Source organism: Phoca vitulina, unplaced genomic scaffold (assembly GCF_004348235.1).
Source record: "Phoca vitulina isolate PV1807 unplaced genomic scaffold, GSC_HSeal_1.0 scaffold13, whole genome shotgun sequence".
NCBI lineage: Eukaryota > Metazoa > Chordata > Mammalia > Carnivora > Phocidae > Phoca > Phoca vitulina.
Genome location: NW_022589716.1, coordinates 35,666,630 through 35,692,697, shown reverse-complemented (window position 1 = coordinate 35,692,697; position 26,068 = coordinate 35,666,630). Strand labels below are relative to the sequence as shown.

Below are 26,068 nucleotides of genomic sequence, written 5' to 3'. Positions count from 1 at the left end.
TACCTCACATAACACAAAGTTGGAAAGAGGCAGGTCCAGAAGTTGGTTAATCTAACAGTTAAACAGTGCCAGAAATATTGGTAGGCTTTTTTGAGATTCCCATGGAAATATAATTATGATTTCAAAATGGCTACCACAGCTTCAAACATAAATCCTCACACAACAACATCCAAAGGTAGGAATCAAGGTGGGATTTCTCCATGAGTTTCTCTTTCTCTTTTTCTAAAATGGGAAATCTTTTCCACAATTCCTCTCAACAGACTTTCTCTTAGATCTCCTATTAGAATTTGATTCCATGGCCATCCCTAAACCAATAAGACAGGAAAGAGGAATATGAAGGCCATAAATGCTTTAGCCAATGGTGATTCATTCTTAGGTCTGGGCCCACCTTAGGTGTTTCTGGAGCCCCTCGCCTCCTAAACAAGTGGAGGGATTTGTTGGTAAGGAAGAAAAGGTGAAGCAGTGGCTATAAAGTAGGCAACAAACAGGGTCTTCCCCGGAGCAGCTACCTCTGTGCTCTGCACTGGGCATATGAAGATGGATAAACCACAGACCCTTTTCTCAAGGAGCCCACAGTGATAGAAGCATTCACTCAATAATTGCTATTACTTATTATTAATTATATTAATTATTATTAATAATTGCCCTGCTTAATAATAAAATGGGTTTGAAGTGGTAAAGAGCTATGCCAAACTTCATTTTTTAGAAATTTCTCTAACAGAGTCTCCCATCCCACATGTTCTTCTTACAATGTGGCTTTAGCATTGCTCCCATCAAGAGATGGAATCTACATTCCCACCCTTTGAATCAGGGTGGACATGTGACTCCAGCTGAAGTGGCACCACACATGGCTAAGGCTAAATTTTAAAAGTCAACACAACTGCCACCTGGTTCTCTTTGGAGGCTCTCTCTTGGAACCCAGCCACCATGCTGTAAGGAAGTCCAGACTTCCCTATGGAGAAGCCCTGCACCAACCTGCCAGCCATGCTAGTGAGCCATCTAGATCCTCCAGCCCCAGTTGACCCACGTAGCTGATGCCATATAGAAGAGAGATGGATTGCTCTATGGCCTCTAGCCAAATCATAAATTTGTAAGCAATGTAAATGATCACTGTTTTCATAAGCCACTAAGTTGGTTTTTTTTTGGGGGGGGGGTGTTAGGCTGTAACAAATTATTGGATCTGAGCCAGTTATAGAACTAAAAAGAAAGGAGTGTCAAAGATGGTATAAATCACCTGCTATTAGAGCACAAAGGAAGGAAAAATAAATGTTTACTGGGGAGAAGAGGGAGAGCAATTACAGAGGGACCAGACACCAGGGAAAAGTGAGCAATATTAAGTCTCAGAGGATGAGTAGATTGCAGAAGATGGACAAAGAAGTGCAAGCAAATTGAATGTGCGCTGTGGTTTTGGAATCCATGGAGGATATGGTGGATATCTGTTGGGTTTGACTCCTTGATGGGGTAGACCTTCCTGATGCTCACCAAGAATTTCTGGATCTCCTCTCCTTCAAGACACATGTCTTCTTAAAGTTAGGTGTGACCATATGACTTCCTTTGGCCAGTTAATTGTTATAGGAAGTGTCATGAGTCTCTTTTGGTGAAGCATTTAAGAGCCCATATACAATTCTTCATTCTCTTAACTTCAACCAATCCTGAGGCGTCATGTTGAAATGAGGAAATCATAAGACAGTAGAGTTTCTGTTAGCCTGAGTCCCTGAGTATAATACAGTTTTTCCAGTTTTTTAAATGCTTCCCTGACCCAGTTTTGAGGTCCTAGCTAGAGGCCAGTCAGTTCCTCTTCTTGAACGGCCAATGAAGTCCAGACCCCCAACCATTCCTTATCAGCCTCTCACACTTCAGGTCACTATACTTCCACCCTAATTCCCCCAGGGCCAAGTTCCAGACAATCAAAGATAGCCTCTACACCCCAGAGTCCATGGAAATTATTCAAATTAGCCACTCATAAGCCTGCTTGCCCTGCCTCACCCTTTCCTTCCCATAGAAACCACAATAAAGTGCTTGCCCATAGTTCTCTCTTCATCTGCCTCCATGACCAATCCCAGTGCTTCGCCATTTGGCCCTGCATGAGGTACTGTGTTCTCCCTCTTGGAGTTATGAGTGAAACAAAACTGTGACGCTCTTTCTGGTTTCTCTCTTGATCTGCATCGAGCCTCACAATATCTTCCACAAGGTTTAACTCAAGTTAAAACATTAAGCTATTATAATAAGCACGGGTTCCCTGCTACTCTGTGTTGGACATGCAGCTGGTGCATCAAGTACAACTTTGTTGCTTTAAGCCACTGGGGTTTGAGGTTGTTGTTGACTGTAACATAATCTAATCCATCGCAACTGAGAACTGCCCAATTTATATTTCCCTTACTCTTGTGACAGCACATCAAATTTTCATTGGGAAACCATCTCTCTCTGACTCACATGTGGTTTAGGTGTTGACTTCAGTTCCCTGGCTCCAAGAGAAATGTCACCCAAGCCAAGACAATCAGCATAATTCATTTACCTTCAAAAAATATCCCAAATATGACCACTTCTTTCTACCTTCATCAACCTGGTCCATGCCAACTTCATTTCATCACTGGATGACTACCTTTGCCTCTTCTCTGGTTTCCCTAGTCTCTGGTTTCCCTAGTCTCTTCTATAGTCTATTGTCAACAGCGTAATCAGAGGGATCATTTTGAAAAATAATTCACAGCATGTCACTCCTCTGCTCAAAACCCTCCTAAGACCACCCATCTCACTCAGTAAAAAGCAAAGTCCTTCCAATGGCCAATAAGGTCATACCTGATTTGCCCCCTCTTACTCCTCTGTCCTCTCCTATTTCTTTCCCCCTAGCTTACTCTTTTCACTGGCCTCCTTGCTTTTCCACAAATTTTCCAGGCTTGTTTCTGCCTCAGAGCCATTTCCTCTGCCTGGAGTGCTCTTCCTCCATATCTATATAGCTCACTCCTTTAACTCCTTCAAATCTATGTGCAAATGTCACCTTCTCAATAAAGCCTTCTATGACACTCAATCAAAAATTCAAATCTGCAACTCCTCAGTATTTCCTATCCTTTTTTCTTACCTTATTAATGACCACAGCATAATCTAAAATGCTGTATATTTTAAGAATTTATCTGGCTTCACCAGAATATAAATTCCATGAGAGCAGGAAGTGTCATCTATTTTACTCATTAATATATTCCCAGAGTTGAAAATAGTGTTTCACACATAATAGTTGTTGTAAATATTTTTTAATGAATGACAATGATGAGCTTTGCACAGTGGCAGTATCATAGCCAATGAGGTTTATCTGAGGCACAATTATTGCTAAAGGATGACAAAATGAATGAATGAATTCCATCTCCTTAGTTACAGTTATTAATTCAAGAATGACCCAATTCAGCCTAAAACTTAACTTCAGAGACTTTGGTTGGAATTATTAGAAATTTGTGACAGAGACTGACAGCTGACAATCAAAAATGTATGCCCTCCTAGAGAATTAATGTCAATCCTTCCCAAACTTTTTCAAAAAATAGAATAGGAGGAATCACTTCCAAACACATTTTATGAGCCCAGCATTGCTCTCATAGCAAAGCCAGACAAGGACATACAAGAAAAGAAAATTACGGACCAATAACTCTGATGAACAGAGATGCAATATTCTCAATAAATACTAGCAAACTGAATTCAAAGCACATTAGAAGGATCATACACTATGATCAAGTTGTTCAACATATGCAAATCAATAAACATGACACACTGCCTTAACGGAATGAAGAATCTCAATAGATGCAGAAAAAGCATTTGAAAAAATTTAATATCCTTTCATGATACAAACTCTCAACAGATTAGGTATAGAATGAATATATCTCAACACAATAACCAAGGAGTTCAAAGATCTACATGCTGAAAACCATAAAAACATTGGTGAAAAAAACTGAAGAGGATAGCAATAAATGGAAGGATATTCTATGTTCATGGTTTGGAAGAATTAATATTGTTATAATGTTCATAGAACCCAAGGCAATCTACAAATTCAATGCTATCCCTAGCAAAATACCAATGGCATTTTCACAGAAATAGAAAAAGTCATAAAATTTGTATGAGAACATAAAAGGCCTCAAATATCCAAAGCAATCTTGAGCTGAAAGAATAAATCTGGAGTCATCACTCTTCCTGATTTCAAACTAGAGTACAAAGCTATGGTATTCAAAATGGTATGGAATTGGCATAAAAACAAACACATAGGTCGATGGAACAGAAATAAACCCACACATATATGGTCAACTAATCTTTGACAAGGGCACCAAGAATACACAGTGGGAAGAGAATAATCTCTTCAATTATTGGTGTTAGAAAAACTCGATATCCACATGCAAAAGAATGAAATCAGACCCTTATCTCACACCATACACAAAAACTAACTTGAAATGGATTAATGACTTAAATATAAGGCCTGAAACTGTAAAACTCCTAGAAAAAAACATTGATATTAGTCTTGGCACTGATTTTTTTGGATACCATGACACCAAAAGCATAGACAACAAAAGCAAAAATAAACAAGTGGAACTACATTAAAGTAAAAAGCTCTGCACAGCAAAGGAAACATTCAACAAAATGAGAAGACAATCTATGGAAGAGGAGAAAATATTTGCAAACTATATATCTGATAAGGGATTAATGTCTAAAATATATAAAAATCCCTACAACTTGATAGCAAGAAAAATAAAAACAAAAATATATAACCCAATTTTAAAATGGGCAAAGGGGGGCGCCTGGGTGGCTCAGTTGTTAAGCGTCTGCCTTCGGCTCAGGTCATGATCCCAGGGTCCTGGGATCGAGCCCCGCATCGGGCTCCCTGCTCCATGGGAAGCCTGCTTCTCCCTCTCCCACTCCCCCTGCTTGTGTTCCCTCTCTCGTTGTGTCTCTCTGTGTCAAATAAATAAATAAAATCTTTAAAAAATAAATTAAATAAATAAATAAATAAATAAATAAATAAATAAATAAAATGGGCAAAGGATCTGAATATATTTCTTTCCAAAAAAGACATGAAAATGGCCAACAGGTATATTAAAAGTTGCTCAACTCCATTCATCGTCAGGGACATGCAAATCAAAACCAAAATGAGGTATCACCTCACACCTATTAGGATGTCTATTATCAAAAAGAAAGGAGGTAACGAGTATTGGTGAGAGTGTGCCGGGGGTGGGGGGGAGGGGGGCTCATGGTAATCAGGAACACCTGTGTGCGACCATCATGTGAAAGAAAAATAAGTTCTTATTGTGCTAAGACAATAAATTGTAGGGGCTTGCTTGTTACAGTAGCTAGCATGATGCTAACTAATACTGAAGAAGCAGTTTTGATTTTTCTGGCTGCTAAGAGGACAGTTTGCAAGCCCAGGGGTATTAGGGCTACTGCATGGGAAGAACCTGCCTGAACTAACTGCTCCCAGAGGAAAGCAGATCTGAGAAAACACCAAATTCACAAGGACATCATTTGAGCCCCCAAATAAAGCTAGTTCTGCCAATAAACTTTTTCCCAAAACCCAGCCAGTAAATTCTCTTTTGCTCAAGCAGGTTTGAGTTGACTTTTCTGTTGCTCAGAAAACTCCCGAGACAGAAAGTCTTGACTGATCGCAAATGGGTGGAGGAAAGTGGGGGAAAAAAGGATCCAAAAGCAGTTTGAGTCAAGATCATGGTGAGCCTGCACCACCCAAAGACTTTGGAACTTAGAACCATACACTTAAGTGAAGAGGACAGGAGATGGGGATCTGAGAATCTGCAACATCTTGTTACACAAGTAGCAATAGGCAGTGTTATTTTCCAAAGGTGTAACCCACATCAAAACTGGAATTTCTTTCTTGCCTAGAAGCAATTTGTGGCTCCATCCATGTACTGTTCTGGATCTAGCCTGCAATTCTACAGCAGTAATCTCTACAATTTTCCCTTAAGATTAGGAATTTTCAAACTTTCAAAGACAGCTAGAAAACTGAGGTCAAATTTTCTTCAAGCAGTAGGCATCTGGAATATTTTTGGCAATGTCACCGTAGAACAAGTACTCTCCCATGATCTATCAGTGCTTCAGGTCAATTACCTTCCTGCTAGCTACCATGGACCCCAGTATTCCAACCAGCTAGAGAACACCTCACAGCTATTTAAAGTCCTAGAATGTTAAAACTGAAGGAAGCTTACTACAGTGTGAAGTTGGTTATATTTTTGACCTCACTGTGCTTCAATGCCCTCGTAAAGAAAATGAATATTTAAAGGGTTATTGTAAAGAGTATATGGCATATTAGATGAAGCACCTAGAAATGTGCCTTACATAATCGATCAATAAATGTTAGCTATTTTCTTCCGACAAATATTGATTGAGTACACACTCTATTCCAAGCTCTGGTTCTGTGCTATATCCTGGGGATACAATAGTGCTCAGATAGGTTTCCTGCCTTCGAGGACATTATAATCGAAAGAAGAAAAGGAATGAGAAAATAATTATGCAGACAACCACTAAGTTACAACAGGAATAAATGTTGCCATGGATCGTATAAGTAAGTATAAGTATAAGTATAAGTATAAGTATAAGTATAAGTATAAGCAGACACGGTCAGTGGCCTGCTCACGTTCCATTGGCCCCCCGGAAGTCAGACGGCTGTGGATATGAATTCCCACCTGCGGGACAATCAAACTTTGCTGGACTTCTTCTTGCCTATTTTAAAGTTTAATGCTGTTTTTACTTTGAGTCACACAGAGCAAATTAAAGTGGGTACACGCAGAATCTTTTGCAGAGCTCAAGACCTCCAAGGAGTCCTAACACGGCAGAGAGACAGGAGGAGAGAGTCCTCTTTTAATACGGGATAGTCCAAATTATTTTACTGTCAGAAAAATGGCTTGAGGGCACCTGGGTGGCTCAGTCGTTAAGCGTCTGCCTTCGGCTCAGGTCATGATCCCAGGGTCCTGGGATCAAGTCCCACATCGGGCTCCCTGCTCGGCAGGAAGCCTGCTTCTCCCTCTCCCACTCCCCCTGCTTGTGTTCCTGCTCTCGCTATCTCTCTCTCTCTCTGTCAAATAAATAAATAAAATCTTAAAAAAAAAAAAAAGAAAGAAAAATGGCTTGACATAATTGGTTATTTAATGGACACTTAAAAATCTTAAGAAACGTAAATTTCTGTTCTAGAAGTACATTAAAATGGAAGCTTGCTACACTCTTCGGCGGGCAGATAGATGTAAGAAAAATGCAAAGATTATCCTAAGGAGCTCTTTCTAGGGCCTGCTTGTTCTTTAAGGCTCTAAATACACAAGTGAGTGTTTATTCCTTGGGGAATCTTTGTGCATGTTAGTTAATGGAAAAGATTATGAAAGCAGATTAGACGAGGAGACTAAATGCAGGCAAAAATTTTCCCCCAAAATTGCTTTACATTTTATAGCATTAGACTCAAGGAGAGTAACAGTCATTATATCTTCATTTCCTATGGGACAATCCAGTTCAACTAATTATCATTAAGGTTTAACTGGAAATTCAATACATTATGCAAATGTCCCATTTATGTACTATCATGTCAAGTGGGTCCTGAAATGTAGCTGTAATTCAAAGGAGTAAGGAGATACCCTGGTTCTCTTCTGGAGACACTTCAGAAGCAATGAGCGGCCCTCCACAGCCCAGGCACAGAAGAAATCCTGCAGCCAGCTACGGTCTTGTCACTACGACGGCTCTCTTGCAGTGCAAAGGTGCTACACAAGAGGGATTCTCAAGTCCCTCCATTCTGTGGAAATGGAGGTACAGCTGCCAGTTGCTTCTGAAGAGCAGCATGACTTTCGTGGGACTTGTCAGGAACAAATATGTAAGGCAGGCCAGCCAGTCACACTGCAGGATAGAGAAATAGGAGCCCCACCAGGAGAGGGACAGGGCCAGGGTACAGTGAGGGATTCTAGGAAATGAACCATATTTTAGCAACAGAGGGAATGAGAGATGAGGTCCATATTGCCCCCTCCCCTAATGCGACCCTACACATATCCTAGACTACCTTGACTCACTGTGCATGCAATAGGCCAGGCCTCTGTTCATGCCATTCCCACCGCCTGGAACGGCCTTTTATTATCTCTCCTTGCAAACTCCAAACTACTGGCTATGAGAACCTGCACAAGTCATTTAACCTCTAATAGGAGTGTATAGTAACTACTCAACTGGGTTAATAAGAGGATTAAATACAATATTGTATTTAAGTACCTATCACATTGCCTAGAGTACACTAAATAATAAAAATAATTAAAACTTACAGAATGCTTACTATGTGCCAAGCCTGTCCAAAGGGCTTCACGTTATTAATTTATTTAATATCAAATCACTAATCATCAGGGAAATGCAAATCAAAAACACAATGTGATATCACCTCACACCTACTAGGATGTCTAGTATCAAAAAGAAATGGAAAAATGGGGTGCCTGGGTGGCTGAGTCCGTTAAATGTCTGCCTTCAGCTCAGGTCATGATCCCAGGGTCCTGGGATGGAGCCCCGCGTCGGGCTCCCTGCTCAGCTGGGAGCCTGCTTCTCCCTCTCTCCCCTGCTCGTGCTCTACCTTTTGCTCTCTCTCTCTCTCTCTCAAATAAATAAAATCTTAAAAAAAAAAAAAAAAAAGAAAGGAAGAAAGAAGTAGAAAAATGTTCTCGGTAGAGGGAAACCATATGCGAATGTCCTGTGGTGGGACAAATCAGTATGTATATAAAGGACTAAGAAGGCCATCAGGGCAGGAATGCAGAGACAAGGAGGAGCACAGCAAACCACGTATTCTGAGAGTAAAGCAGGGACCAGACACACAGGACCTCTCGAACTATGTTAAGGAGTTTCAACTCCCCAAATCATTCATGAGCTTTATTCGGTCTTAGCTTTGAGGGGCTGGTCCTTAACACTTAGCCCATTCCATTTCTGTTAGAAACTTCTTGTTCACATTGGGTTAGAATCATGTTTCCTTTGGCTTCTAGCTATAGGCTCTGTCCCCTGAAGCCCACAGAGAAAACCTACTGCTTGCACTGTTGTCTCTCCAGATCACATTTCCTCTAACCTTCCTGCTCCTAAGTTTAACCCATCCTTATATGACCAGGGTTCAAGATCATTTTCCATCACTGTTACTGTCTTTGGGAAACATTCTAGTGGGTCACTGTCCTTCCTCAAATGTGACGCTCTGAACCAAACACTGGAGTTGGGCCAGGTAGATAAAGATTTTCACCTCCCTTGTTTAGGACGCTTAGCTTCTGTTGATGGAAGTCCTCTTTTGAATGCCACCTCCAGTCTGCTGATTCATAATAAGCTCAAAGACAACTAAGACCTTTAATCCATTTCTTGTAACTCTCTTAAACCAGGTGTTACTCATCCAACATGTATGTAGGCATTTATTTTTAATTTATACTTTGTTTATTTCGGAAATGACTGTCACCCTAGAAATGAAAAAAAGTATACATCCACACAGTTAAAATAAAGATCCAAGAGAGAGCAGAAACATTACATTTTCAAAGCAGTTTTTCTGAGTTTAAGGGCAAGTGTGTATATGTTCCCCCATTCAGTTTCATCCTATTGATTTAGGACTCCTGGCGCTGTTTTTCCAAATCTCTTTCTCTTTTTTGAGACGTAAGCCACTCTCAGCAATGAATCATCTGCCAATTTGCTGTTGATCACCCTTCTCACCTAGCTCTTCATTCTTTAGGTCAGAAATCTCAGTTCCATCATTTACTAGCTGTGTGACCTTCAAATGGGTAATTAACCTTTCTGTACCCCTATTGTTCTCAACAGCATAATTGTGCCCACTTCATAGAGATGTTGTGAGGATTAAATAAAGAAACTGATGAGGTTTTTCCGTGCTTTCTTTCCCCTCTTGCTAGCTAGATGAAAAGGATTCTGAGCCTAAGGGAGGGTTAGACTCTGAATCTCTCCATGGAGAAGAGCTACTCACCGATCAGGAACACCTGCATCCAACTGTCACGGGAGGGAAAACTAAGCTCTTACTGTGCTAAGACAGTTATAGGGGGTTGCTTGCCTCCACTGTCCATTCTTCCCAAGTCGAGGAGGCACTACCTGCAGCTTTGTTAATGCAGGGGTTAGAGATAGGGCTGCGTTGATCCTGGACCCATTTGTCCCCAGGTCCACTGCATCACAGCAAAGCCTGCAGGATGTGGTTTCCAGGTGCCCCCTCAGCTTGTTTCCTGTGGCTTTGGCCAATAGGAGGCGCTCGCAAGAGACTGAAAGGCAGGAAGAGAGAACAGCCAGGCTTAATTTCTCCCGCCCACCTCTGGTAGAGTTTGTGTCTCCCTCCTGCAGACACGCGCACTCAGTCCCACCAGCTTCCCGGAGTGACCCAGGCCCTGGGCTCCAGGTGTACTATCTCTTGCCTTTGCCCCTCGAGCTGTGGAGTGCTAGGGGTTTCCCACTCTTCTGATCGCTGGGGGCCTCACTGTCCCCTGCTTGGCAATCAGTCCTTCCGTCACCTAGGCATCCAACTGTCTCCATGAAAGAGCTTCTATATGAAATATTCACGTGATTTCTGTCCTCTGGCCAAATCAATACCCAAAAAAAAATCATCACTCTTCACACCATGATTGAGATATTTACTAATAATGAGCTTTGATGACTTTCTGTTTCATCTCTGATTCAGTAAATGGCACATGCGTCTCGAAGAGTGAACATTCTTGTTCCTTGTGAGTTTTTGGTTGGGAGTGTGGGATGTGTTTTTTGTTTTATTTTAGCCAGACACAAGGAGGCAGATTTTAAAATTCCTCTGCCGGGGCGCCTGGGTGGCTCAGTCGTTAAGCATCTGCCTTCGGCTCAGGTCATGATCCCAGGGTCCTGGGATTGAGCCCCCCATCTGGCTCCCTGCTCTGCGGGAAGCCTGCTTCTCCCTCTCCCTCTGCCCCTGCTTGTGTTCCCTTTCTCGCTGTGTTTCTCTCTCTGTCAAATAAATAAATAAAATCTTTAAAAATAAATAAATAAATAAATAAAATTCCTCTGCCTCCCCTGATCCCAGTGCAATATTCGGACCCTGCAAGATCCTCCTAACTTGTCTTGCTCTTCCTACTCTTGGCCGCTCAATTATCTGTTTTCAGCAAGCAGCCAGAATAAGCCTTTTAAAAATGTAGAAGTCTGATCATGTCACTCCTCTACTTAAGCCTGCTAATGGCTTCCCATTGCACTTGGAATAAAATCCAAACAGCTCATGGGCACCTGGGTGGCTCTGTCCATTAAGCATCAGACTCTTGATTTTGGCTCAGTCCATGATCTCAGGGTGGTGAGATTGAGCCCCACGTTGGACTCCACACTGAGCATGGAGACTTCTTGGGATTCTCTCTCCCTCTCCCTCTGCCTTTCCCTCACTCACATGCATGCTCTCTCTAGCTCTCAAAAAATAAATAAATAAAATAAAATAAAATGTCATTTAAAATCCAAACAGCTCACCTTGGTTGGCATGGCCCTATGGCATTTGTAGCTTGCCTGCTCCCCATCCAGATCTCCTACCTCTTCTGCTCCCTGGGCCTGTTCAGCTTCTAGCACATTGCTTGCTCCTGGTCTCAGTCTCAGAACTTAACATAGCTCTCTTCCCTTGTTGTTCAAATTCAACTTAAATTACCTCCCTACCCCTTGGTTATTTCTATCTCTTCAACCTGTTTTTTTTTTTTTTTCTCATAGAAGTGCTAATTAACCAAAAATAGCTGGTTCATTTATCTGACTGTTTATGTGAGAGCACAACCACAATGATCCTATTCCCCTGCCGTATCCCCAGCATTCAGGAAATTCAAAATACACAGATATTTATTGAATAAATGACCCAATCTCTCTTTCTCAGATGAGGGGACTGAAGCCCACGAATGTTGATTGACATGCATAGGACCTCCCAACCCAAGATCTGATGTTATATCTTCTTGGCCCCTCTGCCATGCTGGTCCAAACACACCCAGCTTCCATCCTAGAACTTCTAATGCTATATGGCCAACTCTTTACCCAGTTTAGACAAAAGATCACCCCACCCTTGGACTCTTCTGTGGCATATTTGTTCAATAACACAGCTGCCCCTTAGCATTCCACATCTCAATAAACTTTGGCTTTGTGAAAACCAAACAAACAACCACTATTAATTCCACATTTGAATTTCGTTATGAATATACTCATTGTTGAAATGTGATTTTTTCCCGGTTATAGATCCCCATATAAATGAATATGTTGATCCTGGACCTATTTGGTCTATACATGAATGTTTAAATAACACCTCCTTCTCCCACTGTCTTTCACTTTCCCTTAGCAATTGGCTCCTGAACTTTTACCTGGCTGAAAGATCCACCATGGTACTATGTTCTTTCAAAGGAGCTTCTTGTTATAGTTTAACATTAAAAATAAAAACCAGAATCGTCCAGCCGGCTCAGGGATCCTACCCACCTCAACTGAGCTTCAAACTCACACCAAGAATCTAAAAGGTCTGAAAGAACTCCCAACCTATTTTTTAGGGAGCGCAGCAAATGGAAAGAGGTGTACCATACCCATGCTGGCAGCCAGAACAACAGAGACAAGTGCCATCATATTTCATCTGCCAAAGGCGAAGAGAAAGGATTGGATGTGGACTTCAGGATCAAGTCCTGCTTTGGGGACTGAATTCTGAAGACATTCCTCAGGGCAACTAGGAGAAATGTCTCAGGTAATCATATTTTCCCAGACTGAAAATTAAGACACACAAGTATATGAAATAAATTCCCTTTTTTTGGTTTTTTTTGTTTGTTTGTTTGGATGTGTGTAAATACACGCGTGTGTGGGTGTTTGTGTGTGTATGTAAGTGTGTGTGTGTGTCTGTGTGTGTGTGTGTGTGTGTATTGATTCTGCGTATATGAAGAAGCCAGTCAAATTTAGAATAAACTTCAAATGCTGGATTTTTCAGGATCCCGGGATGGATTGGTTTCAGTTATCAAACTGGAAAGATTTTAAAACACGATGATCTCAGAAAGTGCTATATGCTGCTGTGTCTAACTTTTCTTCAGTTTCTAAAAGAGACAAAACACTTTCCATTTCTTGCAAAACAAAAACAAAACTTGCAATAGTTCAGCTTGCCTATAAACTAGATTGGAAATTTCTTAGGTCAAAATTCAGGATTCTTTCAATTTTATACATCTAATTTTACCCTAACTGTATTAGTCAACATAGGCTAGGCTTTTGCTGCAGTAACAAATAACCCCTAATCACAGCCTCTTAACTTGACAAAGGGGTATTTCTTGCTTAAGCTACATATCCATCAGAGACCTGGATCTGCTCCAGAAAGTTCCTCAGGGACGCAAGCCAACAAAGGCTTCATGATCCTATAATTGTACATCTAGAATACAAATCTACTCTCTGGATCACCCATGCAGGAGAAGAGAAGCTGGAGAATTATGTATAGGTTATTGAATGCCTGAGTCCAGAAGATGTACATGTACCTTCTGCTCACATTTCTTTGGCCTGAATTAGTCACGTGGCCTCACCTAACTGCATGGAGGCCTGGGGAGTGGAAAGGAACAAATGCAATTTTGGGTGACCACAATCGGTTTGACCACACAAACCCTCCAGCCCTCAAGAAGAACTGACCAAGGGCCCCTCAGAATCAGACAGACCTAGCTCCCAGTTCCTCTACTTAATTACTTGCATGTCTAGTGGCAATTTATTTAACTTCACTAAGCCATGGCTTCTTTGTGTATAAAACGGCAATACTACTACTAATACTACTACTAATAATACATATGTTATCAGGTTTTTGTTAGAACTAAGTGAGCAGATTCATGTAAAGTACTCAAAACAGTGTCTAATACATAGTAAATCCTCAACACATGGTATTTATATTATTGAGGAGGGTAAGAAGGAGGACATCCAATTCCACAATTCTTAAGGTGCCTTAAAGAATCTGTTGCCCCAGGTCTTCCTCATCTCCATATCCACAGGGCAGGATAGTGTCTGGCCTATAATGGATGGTCAGAAATTTTAAACAAATGTTGAGTTAGCTGCCACCTCAATACTTCTCGATCCTTCTCCCCTGTAACCCACAGCTCTCACTGCTGCTTATCTCCTCAACCCGAATGCCCTGCTCATGTCCAGCTGCCTTTGCAATAGTATCCATCCTTTAAGCCCACCACCACCACAAAGCTTTGTCACGCCTTACTGGTCCGCAAGCACCCATTTCTCCTTCCTCCTTCCTCTCAATTTCTACTTCCCTTCTGTGGTCATTTCACATGCAACACTTTGATCTTCCTGTTAACAGGACTGTTCATCTCTTCGAGTAGGGACTGTCTATTTTGTACTCCCAGCAGTAATTCATAACAACAATGATAAAATACTATTATTTTGCGCATCTACCAGCCAGTTTCTGTACAACAGCATTTCTCAAACTTTAGCATGCCTCAAGGTCACCTAGAGTGAAACACAGATCACTTTTGTTAAATCACAGATCATCAGGTCCTGACTCCATAGATCTTCCATAGAGCCCAAGCATTTCCATTGCTAACAGGTTCCCAGTTCACGTGACACTGGTGGCCCAGGAACCACACTTTGAGAGCTCCTGTTACACAAGGTATTTTCTATCTGTCATTGTGTTTAATCCTCATCACCATCCTTTGAGGTCGACAGAGCTTCCTCGTGTATCTAACCAATGACACCGAGGCTCCCGGAGCTGAAAACTCTTGCCCAAGTCTACCTTTCTGGTAAGCAGCAGATGCGAGACTGTGACTCGGCACTGGCTAAGCCTCTGCTCTTCACCACCAGCATGATGGTGGATATTGATTCTGTCATGATATACAACAGTTCATTGCTTACTGCAAGAAACGTCCACTTTCCCTTTGCCTTTAAATTTTCATCAAATTTGAAAACCCAGAGCCCAGGAACATTAAGGTATTTTTTGCTCTTAAAGAAGTTTGCTCCAGCTCAAGATAAAGATGAATCCTTCCTGGTAACTGCAGCCCTAAATCAGAAGCATAATAATAGCAACAGAGAGAAGAACAATGAAATGAGAGCCACAGCCGCCTCACAGGGCAGCTGACTGAAGATCCCTCTCCTCTCTGAGGCCCCGGCTGTCTTTCCCCTGGGACCTCTACCCTTCCTCGGTGTTTGCCTTTATGCACCGGTTGGCATTTTGACTATTTCCTAAGGCATTCGGTGAGAAATAAAAATAAAAATAAATTGAAAGAGTAGAGCCCTTCCTCAGAGTAGCAGCCCTGTAGGCTTAGTGCCCAGAAAATCCTGGGAATCCGAGCTGCCAAAATCTATTCTTGTGACTACACTGCCCTCTAGGGGCCGCTGGTGTCCAGGCAGAAGGACAGTACGTTTGCTTCTCTGCCCGGATGAATGCTGTTGAGATCCAAAGATGGGGTGACCCCAGGGATCTTGGTGGCATGCCTTGTGATATTCGGAGAGATTTGTGCATTGAAAACAAAGAAAATTTAGAGACTGGCAATGACCTACGTGACCCTCCTCCTCTTCCATGATTCTCTTGCCACACAAAGCCCAGCGTCCTAGAGGATGTCTATCCTTGTCTAGTCTAATTGTCCACCACACCTAGGATTGTGTGCTCAAGTACAGAGTAGACAAAAGCAAATGCAAATGCATGGAACACGTGAAAAAAAATGATCATGATAGTAAAAGAGACTCAAAATCATGGAACATAGTTAAAAGAATAATACTTAGCAGAGAAGATTGAGGACACTGCAAAGCCTTTGTGAATGTCTCAAGTGTTGGCAGCATTTCCAAAATGGTGTCCTGGGGCGCCTGGGTGGCTCAGTCGTTAAGCGTCTGCCTTCGGCTCAGGTCATGATCCCAGGGTCTTGGGATCGAGGCCCGCATCGGGCTCCCTGCTCGGCGGGAAGCCTGCTTCTCCCTCTCCCACTCCCCCTGCTTGTGTTCCCTCTCTCGCTGTGTCTCTCTCTGTCAAATAAATAAATAAAATCTTTAATAAAAAAAAAAAGTGGTGTCCTGCACGATGAGATGTTAAGGGGTATTCCCTGCAGGAAGGCTCCAAGGGCAAATATATTTAAGGAATTTGGGTGAGCAAAGTCCAACAGATTTCTTGAATGCAGGACTTCTCAGGGCCTTTCATATTACCATAGGCCTTGTGAATCTCTGAGGCGGTCATGGGTACAGTGTGTTTGCCAGGCTTATTTAGTGAGAAACTCTGTTCCCCAAGAAATACCTTTTACCTTTTTCACAGGATATGTGTTTTCCTGGAACACACATTAGGATTCACAACATTTACAGGATACTAGTTTTCCTAAGTCCAAACTTGTTCAGACTTGAGAATAATTGTGCTAGATGGCTAAAGTTTGGTCTGCTCAGCCCTGGGAATCAATAAAAATAAAATAAGTTGCTGTAGCTTGTACATTCTCTCATTTGCTCCTTACAGCAATCCTGTGATGGATGTCAACCAGCAACGCTGTTATTTAAAAGTTAACAGATCAGAGCCTTGAATTAAGGTCACCTCACTCCCAGTTTACTGGATGTTTTCTGAACTGAAGGAAGGATGAAGCTAGTGAATTCTCCATCCCTGCAAGTATTTGAGCACTGTGGGAAGTCTACTTAACAGCCATACTGCTAGGTTTTATTAAGTTATTAACATCCCGTGCTAAGCTCATCTCATTAATTCTCACAAAAATCCTATGAGGTGTAAACTATCATTACACTCATCTTCTAGATGAGGAAATGGAGACTTATGAAGGTTAAGGGACCCACCCTCCATACTACACTCAGATTTACATTAATCCAGAGCTCCTGTCTAACCAGCTGACCTGTTTCAGGGAAGCTCTAAATATAAGAAGGGGATTGGTGACATCCAATGTTGTGATACTTTCTTTTTTTTTTTTTGTAAAGATTTTTATTTATTTATTTGACGGAGAAAGAGAGAGAGAGTTCACAAGCAGGGGGAGAGGCAGAGGAAGAGCGAGAAGCAGACCTCCCACTGAGCAGGGAGCCCGGAGTGGGGCTCGATCCCAGGACCCTGGGATCATGACCCGAGCCAAAGGCAGCCGCTTAACCGACTGAGCCACCCAGGCGCCCCTGTTGTGATACTTTCTGAGAGTCCTATATTATGACACGTTTTCAGTGCCTGTGTCCCTATCCATTCCCTTCCCCTCCCCCCACCCCCTCCTCCAGGTTTAAAAGCAGGCTCAGCAGTGCCAGGAAACACCTGCTAGAAACCAGCAATGCCAGTGTGTCTAATTATCTACCCCACAATGGTTTGCAAAGCGTGTGGTCTCTCCTATCTCTCTTTTTAGTAATTTATGGTGAACAAGTTAAAGTTACTTTGGGAGACTAGACACAGAAGGAAGCACCTGCTTCTTCCAGAGAAATGATGACAGTGGCAAAACCCTTACTGTTCACAGGGTTTATTAAAAGAGATATTCTGTCAACATCTTCTAATGGTAATCTGAGGTATTAATTAGCTTTATAGTTTTGTTGCTACCTGTGCTTCTCCTTTCTCCCTCTGCTTTGTAAAAACTAAAATTGGAGACCAAAAAACTTCCAAACATTTTAACAGCAAAAGTTTAGGGACTAGGCAGGAGGAAGTGATTATAGATAACACTCAGTTCAGAATCTGTGCTACGAACGGAATAAATTCTCATTATGTGTTACCATGAATCAGTAACCATTCAAGATCATTTGAACAGAAGATGAGGAATACCTCATCTTTCTTTCATAGGAATGTCAAATGTGTTATTGCAAATGATTTAGAGCCACAAACTCAGAAACATCACACCTAGCTATGAATTTTTTTTTATTTAATCCCTGTATTAGCTTGCTCGGGCTGCCCTAGCAAAATACCACAGACTTGGTGGCTTAAGCAACACAGTTCTGGAGCCTAGAAGTCTGAGATCAAGGTGCCAGCAGCAGGGTTGGTTCCTTCTGAGGTTTCTCACTCCTCATCTTTAAGGTGGCCGTCTTCTTGTCTTTGTCCTTACCTAGTCTCCTTCTGTGCCTGTCTGTGTCCTCATCTCCTCTTCTTATAGGAACACCAGTCATACTGGATAGGGCCCACCCACATGACTTCCTTTTACCTTTATCCCCTCTTAAAGGCCCTATCTCCAAAGACAGTCACATTCTGAAGTATTGAGGATTAGGATTTCAGCATATGGACTTGGAGGGGACACAACTCAGCCCATAACAATCCCCAGTATTTACTCAGCACCAACCATGTATGTGTGTGGGACTAGAGATTCGATGCAGAGCAGAAGATGCAAAGATCCTGCCCTCTTGGAGCCTATAGTTTGGGGGAGACTCCAAAACTAATGGCTAATACCGAATGGGGCAGCTGGTTATCACAGCCCTAAACAAAGATGCCATCAGTCTTAGCCTCCATAGCGATGAGGGAGCAAAAGGCAAGCTGTAGGGCAAAGCACAAGCTCACACCCCGCAACCCACCCCCCAGGTGGGATCTGTGTGACATTCCTCAGGCACCCCAAGCTGCCCTAGAACAAAGGAAAGGGGAAAACAAATGGTTAACTGAGAGAGCTCACCGTGCTTCAGGACATGATCTTCATCAGTCTGCAACTGTCTGAACGATTTACCAGAAAAAAACAATCTCCAGAAACCTATAGACTCAATTTCCTGGAGCCCTAACATCACTCTCCCCTCCATAGGATAGAAAATCTTATATAATCAGTCACCCCTCACAACCCCAGTGCAGCTCTCCTTGCCCACAGGTCCCGTCCCCGGGCTTTAATAAAACCACCTTTTTGCACCCAAGACTTCTCAAGAATTCTTCCTCGGCCGTTGGCTCCGAAGCACAACACTCCAAACCACATCAGTAGCTGAAATCATGCTCACAGTCTTTTATTAACACTGCTCTGTTAGTAGTTTCTCAGCCTTTCTCCCACTGTGCTGGTTGCCCAGCCAAGATGGCACCTCTGAAAGCTCACCACGACCGCAAGGATTTGTTCCCTCTTCTGTTCCTTCTAGTCAGCAGATGCACCTGACACCCTGACCCAGGGGTCCTGCCCTTGGGTGGACTCTTGTGTATGGGTGTGTGGGTGGCTCGGTGAGACCCTAGAACCCAGGAAGACTCTAAAATAGCAATAAATCGAGAGTCACTGCTCTGGCGTTCAAATCTCGTCTTTGTTACTAATTTCTCGATGTTGCGCGAATCACCTCACCTCAGGCGTCAATGTCCTTGTGTGTGAGTGAGAGGTCTAGAGCATAGCGTTGCTTCACACTGTGCTCTGAGGCAAGCGAGCAGGTTGTCTGCAGGCAGCCCACCCCTGCACGACCCCCAAGGGTTCCTCAGAAACAACTTCAGGCCAGTGGAGGAGGGGGAAACCAGTCAGCTGCCTCATCTCTTGCACTTCTGCATAAAATTTTGTGAGGCTTCTACAGCTAAAAGGCTTTGAAAGCCACTACTGATTCAAAAGCTCATTCTAATGTTCATACCCCAGTTAATGACTCGGTGTCCAGAAGCCAGAGGTCCTGGTGGGCGAGGCCATTCCCAGCAGCCACTCAGAGTGTAGGGTTGAGACCTTGCATCCCGCTCACTGGACTTGACTCTCTCAGGGATGCGTGACCTGATTGTATTTGGGAAGTCAGAAAGCATGTCACGTTGCCCAGGGATTTAAGGGGTGAGGGGAGGGAATATCACGCTCCTGTCTAGGAAAATCGCATGTCATTTGTTCGCTCAGGCTTTTCAACAGTGATAGAATTCCCCCCTCGTTAAACCTTCTAAACGTGTTCCTCTTCTTCACAGCACAGAGCTGCATGACACTGGGGGGCTGTCACAGCCTGCCTGAATTGAGGAATCCCCCACTGCTATTTATTTTTAGCTTCCTTGCTTACGTTCTTATTTCAGACCCAGCTGGATGTTTTCTCTTCTTTGCGGTCTCAAATTGGCCAGAAGATCCAGATCTTTGGGCACAAGATTTTAAGCCTGCCAATCTTCTGAGGGAGACCTTTGAGGTTGCTAGGTGGTAACCCCTACATGTGTCTCAGTAAATACATTTAGGCACTGACCGTTTACTCTGTGCAAGTCTCTGTTCTAGAACACTCGAGGTTTCAAGAATGAATCTGATCTGGATCCTGCCTTGACAGACTTCAGAGCAAAGATGGGGAGTTGGAGGGGGCAGTAATGAGGGAATTCAGGGCCTCGGTGCCACAAAGCTGGAAACCATCCCTCTGCAGCCTACAGGGATGTGGTTAGTGAGAGACAGCCTGCCTGGCGGATGAGCAGGGAGTGACATTAAATGGACAGCCATGGCCTACTACTCCAGGGAGGCTGGTTCTCTGGCCCCCACACCCAGAATACCTGCGGTTCTCACTCCACCAGGAAGCACAAAGCAGAATCTCAGGACATTCTTTGCAGACACCCAAAATAAGAATCCCCCCCACCTCTGCAAGGCTCTCCCTAATACCAGGGGGGCAGCCATCCCAATTTTTGACGGAATTATGGCTTAGGTGACTGTGTGGACAAGAGTTTAACACAGCAGGTCTGCAGCTGCTATTCTAAGAAAGATCTGCTTGCAAAGGTAGCCCTCAGCTGGCCCCTGGGAACCTGGGCTTCCAGGAGGGCGCCACGGTTCCTAACTGAGGAGAGTGGTTCACTGTGCGTACATAGGTTGTACAAATAACATGGTTATGCTGGGAGCCTGGAATTTCGTTCCAGGCCATACATGACCAGCCCCCAATAAAAACCCTGGGCACGGAGTCTCTCCTGATCTTCCCTGACACATAGGTCACATTCAGTGCTTGAGGAAGTAGGCATGTCCTATGAGACTCCACGGGGAGAGGACTCGGGGAAGCTCATGCCTGGTTTCCTCTGGACTACACTCTGTTTGCCTTTTCCATTTGCTGATTTTGCTTTGCATCCTTTCCCTATAATAAATCCTAGCTGTAAATATTATTTCATGCCGAGTCTTGAGAGTCCTGCTAGAGAATCAACGAATCTTAGGGACCCACAATACGGTGACCCTATCCAAAATCCCCAAATTCACGGACTGCTCTGAACCTCTGTTCTGAAATATTGTGTGGACATGGACCTCCCCCACATCCCCACCACCAGCAAACACACACACATTCTCTCTTGAGGCATACTCAGGATCTGTCTGCTTCCCTGCATGGCACCGACTGGTACCACTTGTACATCCCCAGAAGGCTCAAGACACCCCCGAGATCTAAAGCCAATTCTTGCCCTGCCCAGGGAACTTTTAAATCTCCAGTTCAACCAGTCACGAGATTCAGTGTGAAGCTTTTCTTGCCGCTAATTGTGCTCTCACTGTATACACCAGTCTTATTCCAAAGACCAAGGCTCTATCCTGTCACCTCAATTTGATCACTCAACCTCTGTCTTGATACTATTCCCAGCCCCTCTTGGGTCCTGCTTGAATTGTTTCACTGACCAGCACCACCCGTTTACTCTCACTGTGACCCTGACATCTCTTCAGTTCATAGACATTCCAGTGGATTTGGAAGCAAACAACAGAAACAACAAAACTAATAGAAATACAACAAAACTAAGGAGTGAGGAGCACACACAGCTACATCCATACAGGCCTTAAATTATTGATTGGGTTAGGTTATTACGCACACATACTAGCTTGATTATTTGCAATGTTGTTGCTAGCTTTTGTGGAGCAGGAAGCAGATTTGAAATCAAAGCACCCTGTTCTACAATACTACTGCTTCTAAAACGAGTACTTAGAGGTTAGCATGCAATAACCTGGTCATAAAAAATGGTTGGGATTTGAGATGCAATGAAGATCATAGACTTTGGTCCTCTATACCTTCTTTTTTCTTTTTTTTCTTTTCTTTTTTTTTTTTTTTTTTGGTCCTCTATACCTTCTTTATTCTCCATGACATCAGAATTGTTGGGGCACCCGAGTGGCTGAGTCAGTTAGGTGGCTGCCTTCAGCTCGGGTCATGATCCCAGGTCCTTGCTCAGCAGGGAGCCTGCTTCTCCCTCTGCCCCTCCCCCTGCTCATGTGCACTCTCTCTCTCTCTCTCTCAGATAAATAAAATCTTTTTTAAAAATGTTGATCATCCATGAACATAAAAACTGCTTATTTATCTAAGATCTAACCAAGGAATGGTGAAAATTCTATTTGCTTTCAGCACTGTGGTAAGTGTGGTAGAGAATGAGGGGGTGCAGGGATACACAAAGATAGAAAGATGGGTACACAGGCTGCAATGCTGGCAAAATTGTGACCAGCACCAAGCATGTGTGTGGACTGGAGGGTCTTGAGGAGGACAGCAATGGATTCTAAATAGCCAGAAAACAGAGAACATTTCTTTTCCCTTATAGATCATCACTATCTGGACTTCTACTTCCTTACTTCGATTCTTGGGCGTTAGGAATCAAGCCAGATTTTTTCCCTCTTTGTAAGCAATGCTATAATTTAGATATTCTGTTACGACGTAGTGGTAAGCTACCAGAGACAGACATCAAAGCTCAAGTCTTACTTGGAACATGGGACTACAATGACAACTCTTCGTTTAGTCCACCTCCTTCGACAATGAAATTAAATATATGTACATGCATTCAAATATGTATATATTCAAATATGCCTTCACTGCATATTCAATGTATGCTTAAATATATATTCAAATATATATTTCATACATATATCAAATCTTGATGAGACACATTAAATCACTATTTCTAAGGCAACTCTGAAGTTAGTAGACTCTAAGTATAAGTTAGTAACTTTCCTTTATGAACTTACTCTTTCTTTGGCTGCAACATTGCTTTTAACTCTCCCTGATCCACAGCCCCGAGTCATAACCCCAGACCCTATGCATCACTGAGGGATTAAAGGTAGCTTAGCTTCAAGAACTCTAGAGCACCTTCTCTTTGCTGCTGGCTAGCACTACCAAGTCCCATTGACAGGTGAACTCTTCACCTTCCTAAGCAGTTTGAGTTAATCAAAGGAAAATCTTTACTTTGTAGTTCTAGCACACATCTGAGCAGCAGCTAGAAAGGTTCTTCCTACTCCCTGCAGTCTCTCCTAGAATACACTCTGCCTAGTTTTTCCCTTTGGAGCAGAAAGATAAACAAAACATCTCCCTCTTTGGACAAGGCTTCCTTTATCCATATTGGAGAGTGGTATTCCCCATCTCGTTTTCCCTGGAGGTCACTCTAATTTCAATCCCCATACCCTCCCAGCCTCCTTTCTTCAAACACTGATTAAATCTGAACATTACACCGAGGTGATATACTAGCTCATGATTTGGGGTTTTACTTGAAACCCATTTTAAATATAAAATGTTTCAATTGGTGGCAAAGAATTCCTTTCAAAAAGAATTGAATATTTTAACACAAATATTTTAATGAATAAGACTGGAGTTGAACTTGAACTTTGGATTATACAGAGCTAGACTTGAATATAGATACCCCTTCCTAGCTCTGTGACCTTGACAATGATGTGAAATTCACCTCTCTCGGCCTTCATTTCATTATTTATAAAATAGGAAGGATAATATTGACCTTAAAGTGTTATGAGAACTAAATTAGGATGGCATGCAGCAAGTGTCTAGTGCGTGACTGGTAAGCACAGAAAAACTAGCGGCTGCAATTGTCAGAATCCTACACTGTATCTAATACATCAGAATTTGGGGAAAAAGCAAATGGCTTTGAGTAAGAACATCTGGGTTCCAGTTCTGCCCAATCCAAGGACCAACCTCAGATCTTCAAATAAAGCTAGAGTGATCAGACGTGTCCGTTTGATAGGGCCAGCCTGGCTGGATACCTGTCGTCTGGGAGTAATTATTAATAGCATCATCTTTCACTCTCCAAAGTCCAGTTTGAGAGACTAAACTATAGAAGTACTCTGGTTAAATAAAATTAATTTGTTAATTAGGCAATTAGTTATGGCTTTGTGCTTCATTCTTGTAAAATTGGGAAAACACCTGTCCAATATTTCTCATTAATTTATGAGGAATAGCCTAAGAGTATTATTTTTATCATAAGGGCCAGCAAAGAAAATTTATATTTTATGACAATGAATGAGGATTTGCACTGTCACATTAAAAAATATAAGATCCTGGGACCTCTGGGTGGCTTAGTCTGTTAAGTGTCTGCCTTCGGCTCAGGTCATGATCCCAGGGTCCTGGGATCAAGTCCCACATCGGGCTCCTTGCTCAGCAGGGAAGCTGCTTCTCCCTCTGCCTGTCACTCCCCCTGCTTGTGCTCACATGCTCTCACTCTCTTTCTCAGACAAGTAAATAAAATATTTAAAGTATATATATATATAAGATCCTTTATTTATAAATTTTTCCTCCTCCTAGCCACATTTTCAGATGAGCAGAGCTGAAAGGCAAAATCAGCAAAACTCTGTAGTCCTTCTCCTGAAAACAAACTATGAAGAATGGCAGAGTTTTCACACCCTGTTAGCTCGCAGCATACTCACCATTACCTCCTGTCTGTGTCCAAGATAGACATTACTAATCAATCACAAGGATTTTACTGCACAGCCCAAAGCTGAATGCAGACTCCTCTGGGCACTTTAAACAACCACTAAAATGAACTAGAGTTGATACACAGAACAAATATTTCCCCTTTTGATTTAGCTTAACAGCTTCATCTTATGGTCAAGGACAGGGACACTGAAATAGAAACGAATCTGAATGAGTTGCATCCGGGCTGGTTATTTCCATTATACCATACTGACAGATGACTGGCCTTAAAAAACACGTTTTGTGGAGCAAATCAAAGCAGACAAAATTATATTTGGGGCAAATGGTCTACTAAGAGTTTGGTAAATATATCCACAAAAATTATGGATGTAAAATAAGAATCTCCTTTTCTTATTTATCCACCAACATCTAAACCGAGGTATTTACAGTCGCTTGCACAGTTCTATAGAATCTTCTCTGATTATACTTCCTCCTGCTCTCTACTCTAGCTTCCTCACACATACCCTTAGGAGCTTCCTCACACATACCCAGCATGCTCCCACCTCAGGGGGTTGGCACTGGCTGTTCCCTCTGAACCAAAACGCTCTTCCCCAGATATCTGCATGGCTCGCTCCCTTACCTCCTTCCCTCATTGCCCAAGTGGCTCCTTGTCTCTGAGGTCCCTCCTAACTAACTTATGTAAAATGCCAACCCACTCCCATTCCATTGGCCCCTGCCCCCGCCTCCATCAACCCTGTGCATTTCCAGAGCCCTGATCACCTTCTAACATGCTGTATTATTGAATTATTTATTATGTTTACTATTTAGAGTATGTTTCCTCCAAATAGAATGTAAACTCCAGGAAGGTGCATGTGTGCATGTAAATCTGTGCACTCTCATGCACACACACACGTGTGTGTGTATGTGTATGTGTGTGTTTGTGTGTGTTTGTACTCCACTATATTCTCAACATCTAGACTAGAACTGGCCATACTGCTGTCATTCAATTCATGTTGAATTTCATAGTTACAAGGAAGTAAGATGTACCCACAGAGATGTAGAAGATCCATATATTTGTGATAGTTTAGTTATGCAAATCATTAAATAATTTTCTAAGGTATTCGTCTGAGGAATGCCAGGAATTGCACAGGACTGGCTGAAAGTCAGCCCCCCTATCCGCCTCCATCAGCAGAAAACCAGTCTGAACACATTCACCTAGGAAACAAAACCTCAGGTAATTAGGAATGAGTAGAAAGATGTTTACATGTCTTTGTGATCTCACAAAGTCAAGGGTGAGTCTACCTGACAGGCAGAGACCATAAATACCCTATAATTTGTAAATCTAAGATAGACAAGAAACTGACTGGCTGGCTGTTTTGTTTGAGAGTATCTGTTTCTAGAATGGGGTTGTGACTACACTGGGTTTTTAAAGGTGTATTGTCATCACTTTAGAAAATAAGATGTCATCCTTAGCCGTCTTTGATTCCTCTGAATGCCACAAGGACCAAATCGCCAGTATCCATACAACCTAGCACTTGACTTTAATCTTTTTTTTTAAAGATCTCAGCTTATTTTTTATGTGTAGATCTTCACTGCCTAACTAAACTGTAAGAAGCTTAAGGATGGAAACTGCATCTGTTCTTTGCTTGGTGCCCTCCCAATGGGTCCTGGGCACACATCGGATGCTACCAAATCATCAGCACTGTTCCCTTAAGGTTTGTTTCCTCCT

General features: G+C 42.6%; 1 pseudogene; it reads left to right on the top strand.

The window, feature by feature from the left end:
- Positions 1-3,264: 3,264 nt before the first annotated feature.
- Positions 3,265-3,451, top strand: LOC116637254 (annotated as a pseudogene).
- The last annotated feature ends 22,617 nt before the right edge of the window (positions 3,452-26,068 follow it).